We start from the raw sequence: 13179 nt of genomic DNA, 5'->3' as shown, positions 1-13179 counted from the left end.
TGCCTCCCCTGTGCTGAGGTTACATACATGTGCTGCCTCCCCTGTGCTGAGGTTACAAGCAGGTGCTACACTCCCATCTTTTCCTGTGGTGAAGGGGATTAACTCAAGTCCTACCACAAACACCTCACCAGCTGAGGTCTCCTCAGACCCTAAAACCTTCTTTAATTGGATTAATAGGTTCCATTTCTGACCAAACTGGAGGAAGCCCACTACGCCCTGTGACTCACTCTTATTGTTAAAACATCTGACAAAATATACCAGCAATGAAGTAAATGGCAGCAGAGGACTGGACAGGGAACCCCAAAGTTGAAGAAAGATCAGTGCAGGGTAGTGAGATTCCTCTTGGTTTTGTCGTTTTGTCTTTTTCCTTTCTCTCTGATACCTGCTGGCTTTGATCTGAAGCCTGGCTGAAATGGGAGCTAACAATCAGAAATGATCAGGAAACAACTGCAACCACAGTGAGCAAGATAAAGCGAGGTGAAGGACCGACTGCTTTCCTGAGATTAGTTTATTCAGGAAGCTGGCACCTAAGACAGAGAGAGAAAAACTGTCCTTTTAGAGCAGTGATTCTCAACCTTCTTAGTGCTGCAACCCTTTAACACAGCCCCTCTTCTCTGGTGACCCCAACCATGAAACTATTTCATTGCTACTTCATAACTGTGGCTTTGCTACTGTTGTGAATCATAATATAAATATCCATGTTTTCCAATGGTCTCAGGTGACCCCTGTGAAACGTCATTGGAGCCCTCCAAAGGGTCCACAACCCACAGGTTGAGGACCACTGTTCTAGAGGAAGCAACTGGAAAGAAGGACTCTTGGGAACCGGAGAGCATGGAGCCTTGCAAAGGGGGTTGTTACATAGCAAAGGATAACTGAGACATGCCTGTCCTAGCCTGCTTCTTTCGTTGCTCCAATAAAATTCAGACCAGAACTAACGTGGGAAGGAGAGGGCTTATTTGACTTATAGTCCATCATTAAGGGAAGCCAGGTCAAGAGCTCAAGGCAGGTTCCTGGAGACAGGACTTGAAGCAGAGACTACAGAATACCGCTGCTTACTGCCTGCTCTTTTAAACAGTCAGGTTCCACCCTCTTAGGATGGTACCACCCATAGTGTGCTGGGCCCTCCCACATCATCAAGAGAATGCTCCTCCCTACCCCCCCACCCCCCCCCACCCCAACACACAAGCTCACAGGCCAGTCTGATGGAGGCTGTTCCTTAATGTGATTTCCTCTCAGGCGACTATTGGTTGTGTCAGGTTCGCAAAAAATAAGTGGCATGGCACCATGACTCAGGCTCACTTCTGTGTGGGTCAGAACTTGTACTTTGCTGTGAGATGGAGTTTCACTACATTGCTCAGGCTGGTCTCTAGCTCCTCAGTTCAAGTGATCTTCCAGCCTCAGTCTGTGAGTAGCTGAGACTACAAAAGTGTGGGCCACCAACACAGCTTAACTAAATTTTGTTAATTCAGCTGTGATAAGATTACTCTCAAGAGGGCTGGGATAATCTCTTCCTTAGGATGCACAAGGCCCTGGGTTCAATCTCCAGTATAAAGACCATCTGAGCAAAAAGGATTTAATAGATATTCCATTAAAACGATTGTTTTTCAAAAAATTTCAAACATTTCCAAACAGATACCAAAGAATGAAGTTATATGCAAGGATAAATGTAAGTTCAGGAGCTGAGAAAATTGGAAATCTCCAACTAAAAACCCACAAGTCCGAGTCGTCAATTGACTCTAATTGTTAAAGTTCCTGAAAGATTTGCTTTGGTTTTCAGAGAGAAGAGAGCTTCAGAATTCTGCTGAAACCCAGCCAAGAATTGCTCCTTAAGGCAGAGAGGGGGCTAGGAGGACAACCTCCAACCTGGAACAGCCCCGGGGTTGGGGTGAAGGCCTTGTCCCCTGGAGGAAGGCAAAAACTGGAAGGGTGTGGAGGGTGGAGGCTAGAGGGTAGAGGTGGGCAGGTGTCCTGCTGAGTTCTAGGAAGCCTAAGGAAATGGGGAACACTATGGACCACTGCAAGGTGGGGTTTCACTAATAAATCTGATCTGAGTTTCTCATCACCTGGAAGTCTGGTGTATCTAAAACGAAGCTTGTGCTCAAGCTGGATTCTGGTCTAAGAGATTAAGAAAAGGGAAGCGTAAGGAGCCTTATCCTTTCCCTTCCATTCCCTACCCAGCAAAGCCAAGCCCCAGCGGGCACCCATCCCACCACAATGACCGCTAGCGAGGCCCCACCCCTCCGGATGAGGCTCCCTTTCTGCCTTGAGTGACAGCAGCCCAAGCCCCACCCCACTCGCCACAACCCCGCCTTCAACAAGTCTCACTACAATGACAGCTGATGAGGCCACGCCCATGCAGCACCGCCACAACCCACCAAAATGAGAACCTTCAGAGCCCCGCCCCTTCCGTCTCGGCCCCGCCCCTCTCCCGAGGGTCAGCCAATGAAGCTTCACTCTGACACCTCCGCCCCCCCTTCCTCGGGACTTACAACCGCAAAGGCACCGCCCCTTTCACGGTGATCCCGCCCCCTCACGCCGAGTGACAGCCGGAAGGCCCCGCCCCTCCCGGTCGTTGACGCCTCTTGTCGGCGTGTAACCAGTCCGCCTTAGTGCCGCGGGCCTGGTTCTCCCCGCTCAGGCGGTCCCCGAGGACGCCGCGTGGGCGCCCGGTGAGTGGGGAGGGGCGCAGTCCGTGTGGTGGGGCCGCTGGGGATGCACCCCCCCACCCCGCGACAGGGAAAGAGTCACGGAAGCACTGGGCGGGGCTGGAGATCCGCAAGGGTGTGAGAGCTGGCGGAGGCAGGAGGATGTCGGCCGGCTCTGGATTTGCGTCAGGCCTGGAGCAGGGCGGTCTCTGATTGACCACGGGGTCCCGGGGTGTCGGGCTGCTCTGATTGACACTTCGGGGAAGGTGCCCGGTGGCCTTGATTGTGTCACACCTCGCGGTCTCTTTAGGGTTGTGAACAGATCCGGTCTGAGGTTTCTGACCTGGCCCATCGTGCGCGCTTTCCGTGATAGGTGTCGCAGGACTCCAGTGAAGGGTGCAGAGCCCTGTCCCCACCCGAAACCCTGTTTATTCCCATAGCTGAGGCGGTGCGTAGACGTCGGCCTGACCGAAGTCTCTTCAAGTTCGTTCCCACTCCACAGTTGAATCGCAATCCCTGAAACCCTGGTGTTGTAATCGAATCCCGGGAGTTTTAAAAGTTTCAGGTGCACTGTGAGTGGCCTGGTTTCCATTTAAAGTCACAGTAACCTTAGAGGACTAGATATTTCTAAGGACTCTGTCTTTAAACAATTTTAAATGCAACCGTGCATCCCTTAACCAGGGTAAACTGGGAGGGAGATGCTTGCTGTTTACCTGGCATGAACGTCCGAGGGCACTCACACAGACAAAGAGGCTGTGACTTGACTAGGCATATAGTTTTGTTTTCTGTTTTTTGTTTGTTTGCTTGGTTTGGTTTGGTTTGGTTTGGTTTTTGGTTTTTTAAAAATTTTGTCTGTGTGTTCGTGTTATCGTGTGAGTGCAGGCATAAGGATACACTCAGGCTTGTACAGGACAGAGGACACAGGTGTGGGCCCTTGCCTCCCACCGTGTTTGAGACAGGATGTCTTTGTGTCTTTTCATTTTTGCTGCTGTGCTGCCTGTTCCAGGCCATTCAGCCTTCCGGCTTCTCAGGGTTCTACTGTCTCTGTCTCCCATGTCACCTGGAGTTGGGATTACAGAAGCACTCTACTGCGTGCTGGAGCCCAAATTTAGGTCCTCTTGATGAGAAATGAGAGATGCAGAATATCCGACAGGCATAGACAAGACCTAGTAAACTGTAACGTGTGTGCATTTGGATAGACTGTAATGTGGTTGCGTGTGTGTGTGTGTGTGTGTGTGTGTATATGAGTGTGTAAAGAGGAAAACTAGAAAGGTTGGAACACAGAAAAGAGGATAAAGTTGAGAATATAAATGCCCTGTAGGAATGCTCAGAACCCTATGACCTCTAGTAGCATTTTGTCTTTCTTCCTAATTTGTATATTTAAAAGTGTTTTTTTTTTTTACATATTATTGTATGTGTGAATGTAGGTTTACACATACCATGGAATGTGTGTAGGGATCAGAGGTCAAATTCTAGGAGCCAATTCTCTCCTTTTGTGTATATAAATACACATATAATTAATGGGGTAGTATTCTAATATTAATTTGTGACTTTTTCCAACTTAACATTTTCTCATTTATCAGTTTCCTTGACCACTAAATATTCACACTGAACAACCAGCTACTTCTTTCTAAAATAATAATAGTATTTCAGCTATGTGTTTAATACATGCATGCTTGGAGGTGAAGAATTAGGGCTGATCAAGGCAAGTATATTAGCAAGTGTTTAAATGTCATCTATGCTACTTTGAGCCAGTCCCTCACAGTATATACATGGGTTGTCTGTAGCTCTCTGCATTTATACACAGTAACACCTGCTTTTGGAAGATGCCAGCTCAGAATGCTGTTTGTCCTGGTTTTTTTTTTTTTTTTTTTTTTTTTTTTTTTTTTTTTTTTTTTTTTTTTTTTTTCAACTTGACACAAACTATCCTCATCTGAACAAATCCCTCCACAATATTGACAGGTACACAGATCTTTGGGGCATTTTCTTGACTGATGATTGATTGGGGTGGGGGTGTGCAGTCCACGGCCAGTGGAGCCAGCCCTAGGCGGGCGACCATGGATTGTATGGGAGCAGGCTGACCAAGCCAGTAAGCAGCACCCTCCATGGCCTCTGCTTCAGCTCCTGCTTTGAGTTTCTGTCTTGGCTTCCCGGATGACGGAAGCCAAAAAACCCTTTTCCTCCCAAGTTGCTTTTGGTTGTGGTGCTTTTCAGAGCAATAGAAGCTCTGAGACAGTGTTACCTGTGATGTGAAGCTATGGTTGGAATACACGGTGCTTATCAGAGCAATAGAAGCTCTGAGACAGTGTTACCTGTGATGTGAAGCTATGGTTGGAATACATGGGAGTTTTTATACATACTTATTAGAAAGGGGAAAATAAGGGATTTGGGGAAATAAAAGATTTTTATTTTGAAATGATTTGGGTTTGTTTTTTGTTTTTTGTTTGTTTTTTGTTTTTTTTTTTTTTGTGTGTGTGTGTTTTGTTTTGTTATCTGCAAAGACATTAGAGTTCTCATGTGCCAGCTTCCCTGAGCCTTGTATGGTCTCAGTACAACAATTGGTGAACACAGGAAAGCAGCCTGACACAGTTCCATTGAGGGACTTGCAGATCTCAGCAGAGCACAGCAGTCTCACACTTGTGATAGGATCCATTGTTGTTCTTAACTATGGTATATGTCCTTAGCATTTAACAAAGGCATCCTCCCAGATAGGATGGCCAAGTATGGAGTTGTGCAGTATAGCAAGCTTGCTAGGCAGCAGCATCTTCCTTAAATTCATCTCTTGAATGCTGTGTATTAGGAAGGATGCTTATTTTCATTTCCTGTGGACACAAGCTGCTATTTGAGTAAATTACACACTAAAAAGGGTACTCTTTCTTGTGTGAATGTTTAGAGGGCTGGAGTCAACCTCTGGGGATGTCTCGGTTACTCTCCACCTTGTGTTTTTAAGTCAGGGTCCCTCACTGGTTGAGAACTCATCAGTTAGACTAGGCTGGCTGATTGGGGGGCCCTCAGGGCCCTACTTATCTCTGCCTGCCCAGCACCAGGAATCCAAATTATAATTTGCTACCCAGCATAATAATGTGAGTCCTGGGGATGGAACTCAGGTCCTCATGCTGGAATGGCAGGCAGTCTACTGACTGAGCCATCTCTGCAACAGAACAGCTTTAATCACACTCTGTATCAAGCACATCACCACCCAGTCACAGAATAGAGCTGATGAGGTAATCTAAGTGTCTTAACTTTTTGATTTTCATAGGAATCCCACTAGGAATCTCTCTTAAAAGCAGAGTGCCAAGTGCCAACTCCTTACTCAGGTGTTCTGGAACTCTCTGTGGTCCAGGCTGGCCTCAAACTTGCCATCTTGCTTTAGCCCCCAGAGCATTGGGACCAGATTTGTGCCGCCACTTCCAGCTTAATAAGATGGTTCATAACAACACTCCTGTGCGCGATTTCCTTTGTGTTCACAAAGAACACACTCCCCAGAACACAGCACCCTCATTCTTTCCTTGGAAAATCCCTTCCATGCACAACTGCCCCACCCTACCTCCTCGAAGTGAACTCAATGTCTTTGTCTGCATCTTAAAGCACCATTCAGATCTGCCTCTTGTGGGCTAAGGATCTGGTGGCTAATGTGAAAACCCTGTGTATGTACAGTAGCTGTCTGTGCTCTCCAACACATGTGTCTGTGGTAATCCAACACATGGTGAAAGAACACAGCCCACTGCAGCTTCCTGGAGCCTGTGCAGTGCCCTGAGAAACCTGGGCTGCTCAGCTTTCTGGTCACTCTAGCTGTTGTCCTGATCAGAGGCAAGCTGAACAGAGAGGAGAAAAGCATCCTACCCCTTGGTGCCCTGGAGGTTGGTCTGTTGCCCCTGATACAGCCATGCCTGCTGCGCACTAAAGCCCACACTGTCTCTAGTATTTTGGCTCCTCCTTTCTGTTTCCTCTGTGCGGCAATGGCAGAGCAAATTCCCATTGCGAGTCCTGGCAAAGTGAGTCACAGAACTCAATTTAGGCCAAGGGTATTTTCACCACACAACTCTTACTCAAGCTGTCGGGGCTGCCAGTGAGCCAGGTAAGATGGAGGCCAGCATCCCATTGCCAGTTACGATAGTGTAAAAGTCTGTCATAACCATATCCTGCTGCGTGCAGAGCACAGAGAGGTATGGGAACCCCCCAGACAGGGCCACCCAAGAAGTATCATATGAAAAACACTTTAGTGCTATTGCAGTGGGGAGATAAAAACTCTGAGCAGTGGGCACTCTTCGTCGGGAGGAGGAAGGAGAGGATCAGTGGTAGAAGAGTGGGTCTACTCTCTAGGTAACCTGTTCTCCTGGTACACTGCAGCTCAGGTGATGACACAATTGCTGTGTAACTGAGCGTAGGTACCGACAAGCAGCTGTGATCACCGGGGCCTGCCTGCTGCCCTTCACTCTTCACATAGTTTGTATTGCTCACAGTGGAACCTAAGCAATTCTGATGGATGTGATAGATGTGTGTGTGTGTGTGTGCACGCGCGCACGTGTGTGTGTGTGTGTGGGGGGGTGCATTCCTGTGCACTTGCTTTCTGAGGCCAGAGGAGGAATTGGGATTCTGACCTTATCCTTCTCCTCCTATCCCTTTGAGACAGGTCTCTCTCTGGAATTAAGATGGTGGCCAGCAAGCCCCAGAGATGCCCCTGTTTCTGTTCTCCACAGCTCTGGGGTAACAGATGTGCATGTCCACATCTGGATTTTTATGTGGGTCCTAGGAATTTGAACTCAGCTCATCTTCTGGTATTACTTAGTAATATGTAGTATACATTTTACATGGATTCATAAGTACAGTTTTCTTAAAACATTATGAGAGGAGTTGGCATCTATTAATAACTAAGTATAATTTCTTAAGATATTTGTTTGTTTGTTTTATGTATATGAGTGCTCTGTCTTTACACACACCAGAAGAGGGAATCAGATCCATTACAGCTGGTAGTGAGCCACCATGTGGTTGCTGGGAATTGAACCCAGGACCTATGGAAGAGCGGTCTTACAACTGAGCCACCTCTCCAGCCTCCCAATATAATTTTTAATGTATATAGTGGGCTGTTTCCTTTTGTGAGTGGTCCTGTAATAACATACCATACCATATTAGGTTGTCTTTGTTGTTGTTTCTTTGATATAAACCCTAAATAAATACAATAAAATAATGAATTTTTATATTCACATTTACTTTAAAGATCCTTTAGAGACAAATTTCATTAATAAAGTGGTAATGAATGTCTAGATATATTTTGTTTAATTTTCTTCTTGGGGTAAATTTATGGAAATAACACTGTTGTTACTATGTAGACATATTTCTTATTGCTGGTTTGCTTTGGCAATAGGGATATATTTGGAAATAGTGATGTATCTTGTTACCATTTGTTTTATTTCTGACCTTAAATGTCTTTTCAGATGTGGTTGGTATGATTCTTTTGACAGTTGTGTTTTGTGTTTAGTGTGTGGGTTTTTGTTTGTTGTTGTTATTGTTGTCTTCCTGTTAATTTCTAGGCACTGTGCAGGTGAGAGATATTATCACTTGCTTGCCGTATATTGCCAGTACTGTTAAGGGTCTGCCTTGGACAATGAATGGCAGAGTCTCTTAAGTGAGAATAAATAACAAGCAGTGTTCATTATTTCTAGGAGTGCTCATGTACCTGCTTTGAAGAGAGGCCTGTTCTGGTTTTCTCTGAGAGATTGTTTTATGACCTGGTGATTAAGAATAAGGTAGACTCTGTACCACGTCAGACAGTGGAGAAAGGTCAGCGAGCTGACCTTTGATGTCTGTCCTCTGAACACTCCGCTCTCTCTCCTCCAGAGTTCTCATTTACCCCAGCTGGTAGCCATGTCTTGTGTGTGACAAACAGAAGGTTGTCACTTCCCAGCCACCATTAAGAGACTAGGCAGACCCCCTTTTTAGTCTTCCCTGCCTCCTGGTTCCTTTTCCCTGAGCCCACTCTGTAATGACTTGATACTATTAGGCTCTATCATGGCATGGTTGTAGCAAACACATAATGCATGTTTATTGCTATTACTTATGTTGTGGAGGCCATGAGCTGAGCCTCTGCATTCCCTTGGTAAACGACTGTCTTAACCTCACCATGCAGCTCAGGCTGGTCTCAAGCTCATGGTCCTTTTCCTTCAGCCTCAGTAGTGCAGCCACCACAGAGATGCACCACAGTGCTCTGTGCCCCAGGCCTCCTACTATGAAAGACACAGTCCCTCAGTTCATAGGACAGGGGTGTGCCTTCCTGCTTTCCTGCTGGTCTCCTGCTAGGACAGCTGCTGCAGTCAGTTGAAGGTGCATCAGAAAGAAAGCCAGTCTTTGTAACAGACTCTCAGAGACCTGTCGCTGCTGAGCAGGTGCCTTGCATCAGCCTTGTCCTGCTTGCTGCTCCTTTGATTCCACAGGTGCTGCTCCCTCCCATCTAGAAAATCTCTCTACCAAGCGCACTATACATGTTGGTTGAGGTTATTGTCTGTATTTTGAAGGCTATGAAGCTAAGCCATGGCCCTTTTGAGGGCCAAGACTTGTGATTAACTATTCTGAAGAAACCATTAGCTGTTTGGAAGCACTAGTTGACGTCTTCATAGAACTTAGCCTGCTGGTCTACAGCTAAACCACTCCTAACCCAGTAGATCTTGCCTGGTCCTAGAAGCTGAGCAGGTCCAGGCTTGGATGGAGAACTCAGCACGATGACCCGTGGTTCCTGTGCATCTCCACACAGCGTCTGAAGCATCCGGAGATACAGGGTTCCAACTTTCTGCTGCTGAGATAAAACTCCCTGGCCAAAAGGAATGTAAGGGAGGAAAGGCTCACTTCAGCTTACAGTTCTAGGTTACCGTCCATCATGGAGGGGAAGCCAGAGGCAGGAGCTCGAGGCTGCTGGTCACCTGACATCCGCAGCCAAGAGAGAAACAAACGCTCCCAAGCGGCTTGCCTGCCTGCTACTCAAGCTCAGCTGTCTTCTCCACGTTTGCGCATCTCATGGCCCAGCCTAGGGGCCACCCTCAATGGTCTGCATCTTCTACACCAATTAACCATTAAGGCCTTGTCCCAACATCATAGTCACAAGCCAACGGTATCCAGACACTTCCTCAACTGAGGTTTTTCTGTAAGGAGCTTCTAAGTTGTGTCAAATAGACATTTAAAACTAAGCACACGTGGGTTGTTTAGGTTAGTATTTGGACATGCAATGGAGAAGGCCGCCCTAGTGGGGAGTGTGTAATTTAAACCTGATATTGGTTTCAAAAGCCTGTTATAGGCCAGACTCGAAGTCTACACTATTTTCAGGGCAGGGAGAAAAGGTTGATCAGTCCAAACCAGGCAATCTCTGTTGAGTTGAAGAGGTAGTGGCCCAGTCGAGCAGTGCTGTGTGCAAGTGAGTTTTCAGACTGAGTTCATAATGGAGGAGGGATCTGAAGCTGAGGCTGATGTTGTGGTTTTTAGGACAGGCATTGGCATTGCCAGAGCTGCTGGTCCTATAGCTATAGGGCTTGGGTGTGTGTGTGGGAGATGTCCAGACGGGACTATTTATTTTTGTATCTGGAAGAAGAGTTCCCCTATTATGTCCATGATATACCATTAAGCCCAGACCTTTCCAGCCTCCCATCCTCTGCTCTTTTGTCCCTTTTCCATTACTGAGATGGAGATGAGTGGGGTCCCTCACTGGTGTTGAGCCCACCAGTCCCCCCATCCAGGTGTGGGGTTCGTTGTCCTGCCTATCATTGAAACAGATGGAGGCACACATAACCTTAAGAGTTAGTAAGTAAAGGGCCAGGCTTGCTCTGGAGACTCCCGGCTCAGGGGTGCCTGTGGAAGGCAGGGTTGGGTCTAGCTTTAAGAAGGGAGACAGTGCATCGTGGCTAAGGGGTTGGCAGTGAGAGCATGAGACTGGGTCAATCACCATCTCAAGTCACAATGCAGAGACTGACTAACGCAGCTCACTCTCCTATTTACTCATTCAGATTCCTGCTCCTTGGAGGTGACTGTCCCCGTGGCTTCCCCACCATGATAGACTGTATCTCCTCACACTGTGAGCCAGAAGCAATCCTTTCATCTTGTTTCCTGCTAGATTGTAGGCCACAGCAATGAGGACAATGACTATTATTACATCATGTAAGAAAAGGCTCCATTTCACCAGAACCCCAACTACAGCAACAAAACAAAGGGTTGCAGTGATGAGAGGCCATGTGTGTGCAGAAGGTCATGCTCAGTAGCAGCTCAGGGGAGATGTTCTGGTGGGCATGCAACTCCCCTCCTCTGATTCAGGAAAACAGACTGCTCTGTCTCTACCATCCCAGGGTCCCTGGACAGGAAAGAGAAGCATAGAGGAGGGCTGGCCCCTTCCCACGGCGTTCTGGCTGTAGTTCTTGAACTCTCACCTGCCAGTGGCTGGAGTTTATGGAGTCTATGTCCATGTAACACAGCAGACTAGCACAGAAGTCCAGACATGCAACGGTGGAGAAGGGGAATGAGTGTTCAGTGTCTGTCCTGTCTTTGGCTGGACTCCCTCTCCATCCATGGTGTCTTGGTCACAGCTGGTTGTAGTCTCCATACAATACAGTCTTCCTTCAGTGTGAACTCTGTTCCCTACACTTTTGTTTACTCCACTGGAAGGGAACACGCCTCCTCCTGCCTAAGGAATGCCTCAGGCAAGAAACTTCAAGTCCCTAGTTTATTCCATTCAAAGACATTATGCAAAGAACCCATTCAGCCCCCTGCTCTGAGACAGGCTTTCTGCCTCTCCGCTGGTCTGGAGAAAGTGACAGAGCCACTGTTTATCCTTGGGCTCTATCTCTATCTTCTAAGAAAAACTTAAAGAGAAGCCCAAAGGCCCCTCCTCTGAGCCCTCCCCCCCCCCCCCGCCCCCATTCTGCTGAGTCTCTAATTTGATTCAGTTTCTCAGAGCCTCTCACTGGAGGTGGAACCCTGATCTGCTTGGTTGGTTTTGTGGCTGCTGAAGTTTTTTGTTTGTGTTTTCTGTTTTGTTTTGTAGCTTTTGTTATCTTCTTATCTTTGAAACATTCAATTTTGCTGAAGTACTCAGACTCCAGCATCTACAATGTAACAAACTGGGGACCCATAGACACCTTAAACTGGAAGGATCCGAAAGGCCTACACTCTTGAGCTGCACCCCCCCCCCAATACAACACACACACACATACACACATATATACTCACATGGATACATAAAAATTCATTGATTCTTTTATAAAAACAAGAAGAGGAAAGTATTAAATTATTTATCTATTAGGAGGATTTAGTGGAGTTAGGTGAGTAGATACTTAGGCCAGCCTATCCTGTGCAATGGGCAATCAGTAAAGGGAGCCTCTCCCAGCTGACCAAAGCTCTGCTTACCTTACTGTGTCCTTAACATGACAGCTGCTCCCAGGAGCTTGATGGCTGCTCCCAGGAAGCACTATGTTGTGTTTGTTACTCAGCTCCAGAAAGACCACACCAGGCCCATCTGTTTCCCGTGATGTTTATTGAAGGAGAGAAGGGCAAAGGTGGCAGCGAAAAGAGAAGGGGCGGGGAAGGAGAGGGAAAGGGGGAGAGAGCGATATCAGAGGGGTCTTCCTTTTATATAGATAGTGACATAGCTTCAGGTAAGGGTAGAAGGTGAGCTAAATGGATTCTGGGAATATGGTGGCTGTTGCCTGGGCAAGAGGTGTGCGGGTGAGGCTGTTGCCTAGGTGTGATGTCACTGGGTTAGGAGATCCTGATACCAACACTCTGTTTCCTCTGAATGTTGACATTGTTTTTATTAAGTCTGAAAGTGCCACACAGAGACCGTCACTCATATGTGCCATTGGCAAGAGTGTTTTTATTTTGTAAAAGCAAGAAGCCTGCATAAAGCCCACTTACAAAATTGGTGACAATGACAGACAAAGGCGCATAGGTCTTTTTATAGGGAATGAGGGGAATTTCAGCTAGGGTTTGGTAATCTAAACTTCTCTGGTGGGTGCTGGGGGTGCTCCATGAGCCAGTTTCTGATTAGTTTTCCCCTTTTCCTATTACACACAGTCCCTTTCCAGTCACTGTTTGAAGGGTGAGAGGAAAGGGGTCCTTTCCCAGGAACACCTTGGTGGGCTTCTAGGGGTGTGGGCACATTAACTGTGGTTATCTCAGCCAGTATAGTTTGGCGGCCTGGGTGAGGCTAGTGGTGGAGTTAATACAACTGTAGGTAAAGTTGAGCAGTCTAAGCAGAACGGATGTGTTGACAGCCCTAAGGAGGGGCATGATGACGGGGGCAAGACTGAGTTTATAATGGAGGAGGGATCTAAAGCTGAGGCTGATGTTGTGGTTTTTAGGACAGGCATTGGCATTGCCAGAGCTGCTGATCCTATAGCTATAGGGCTTGGGTGTGTGTGTGGGAGATGTCCAGACGGGACTATTTATTTTTGTATCTGGAAGAGGAGTTCCCCTATTATGTCCATGATATACCATTAAGCCCAGACCTTTCCAGCCTCCCATCCTCTGCTCTTTTGTCCCTTTTCCATTACTGAGATGG

At 47.1% G+C, this 13179-nt stretch overlaps 1 protein-coding gene across 3 annotated transcripts in view; it reads left to right on the top strand.

Annotated features, from left to right (window-relative positions):
- The first annotated feature begins 2580 nt into the window (after positions 1-2580).
- The window catches only part of Ano10 (anoctamin 10), a 118706-nt gene continuing 108107 nt past the window's right edge, over positions 2581-13179 (top strand). For all 3 annotated transcript variants that reach the window (XM_021172147.1, XM_029481494.1, XM_029481495.1), the window contains exon 1: positions 2581-2669. The gene's annotated coding sequence lies outside the window, so the exon portion shown is untranslated. The remainder of the gene's footprint in view (positions 2670-13179) is intronic.

The sequence above is a fragment of the Mus caroli genome, chromosome 9 (genome assembly GCF_900094665.2).
Source record: "Mus caroli chromosome 9, CAROLI_EIJ_v1.1, whole genome shotgun sequence".
Classification (NCBI taxonomy): Eukaryota; Metazoa; Chordata; class Mammalia; order Rodentia; family Muridae; genus Mus; species Mus caroli.
This window is presented reverse-complemented; position numbering and strand designations above follow the sequence as displayed.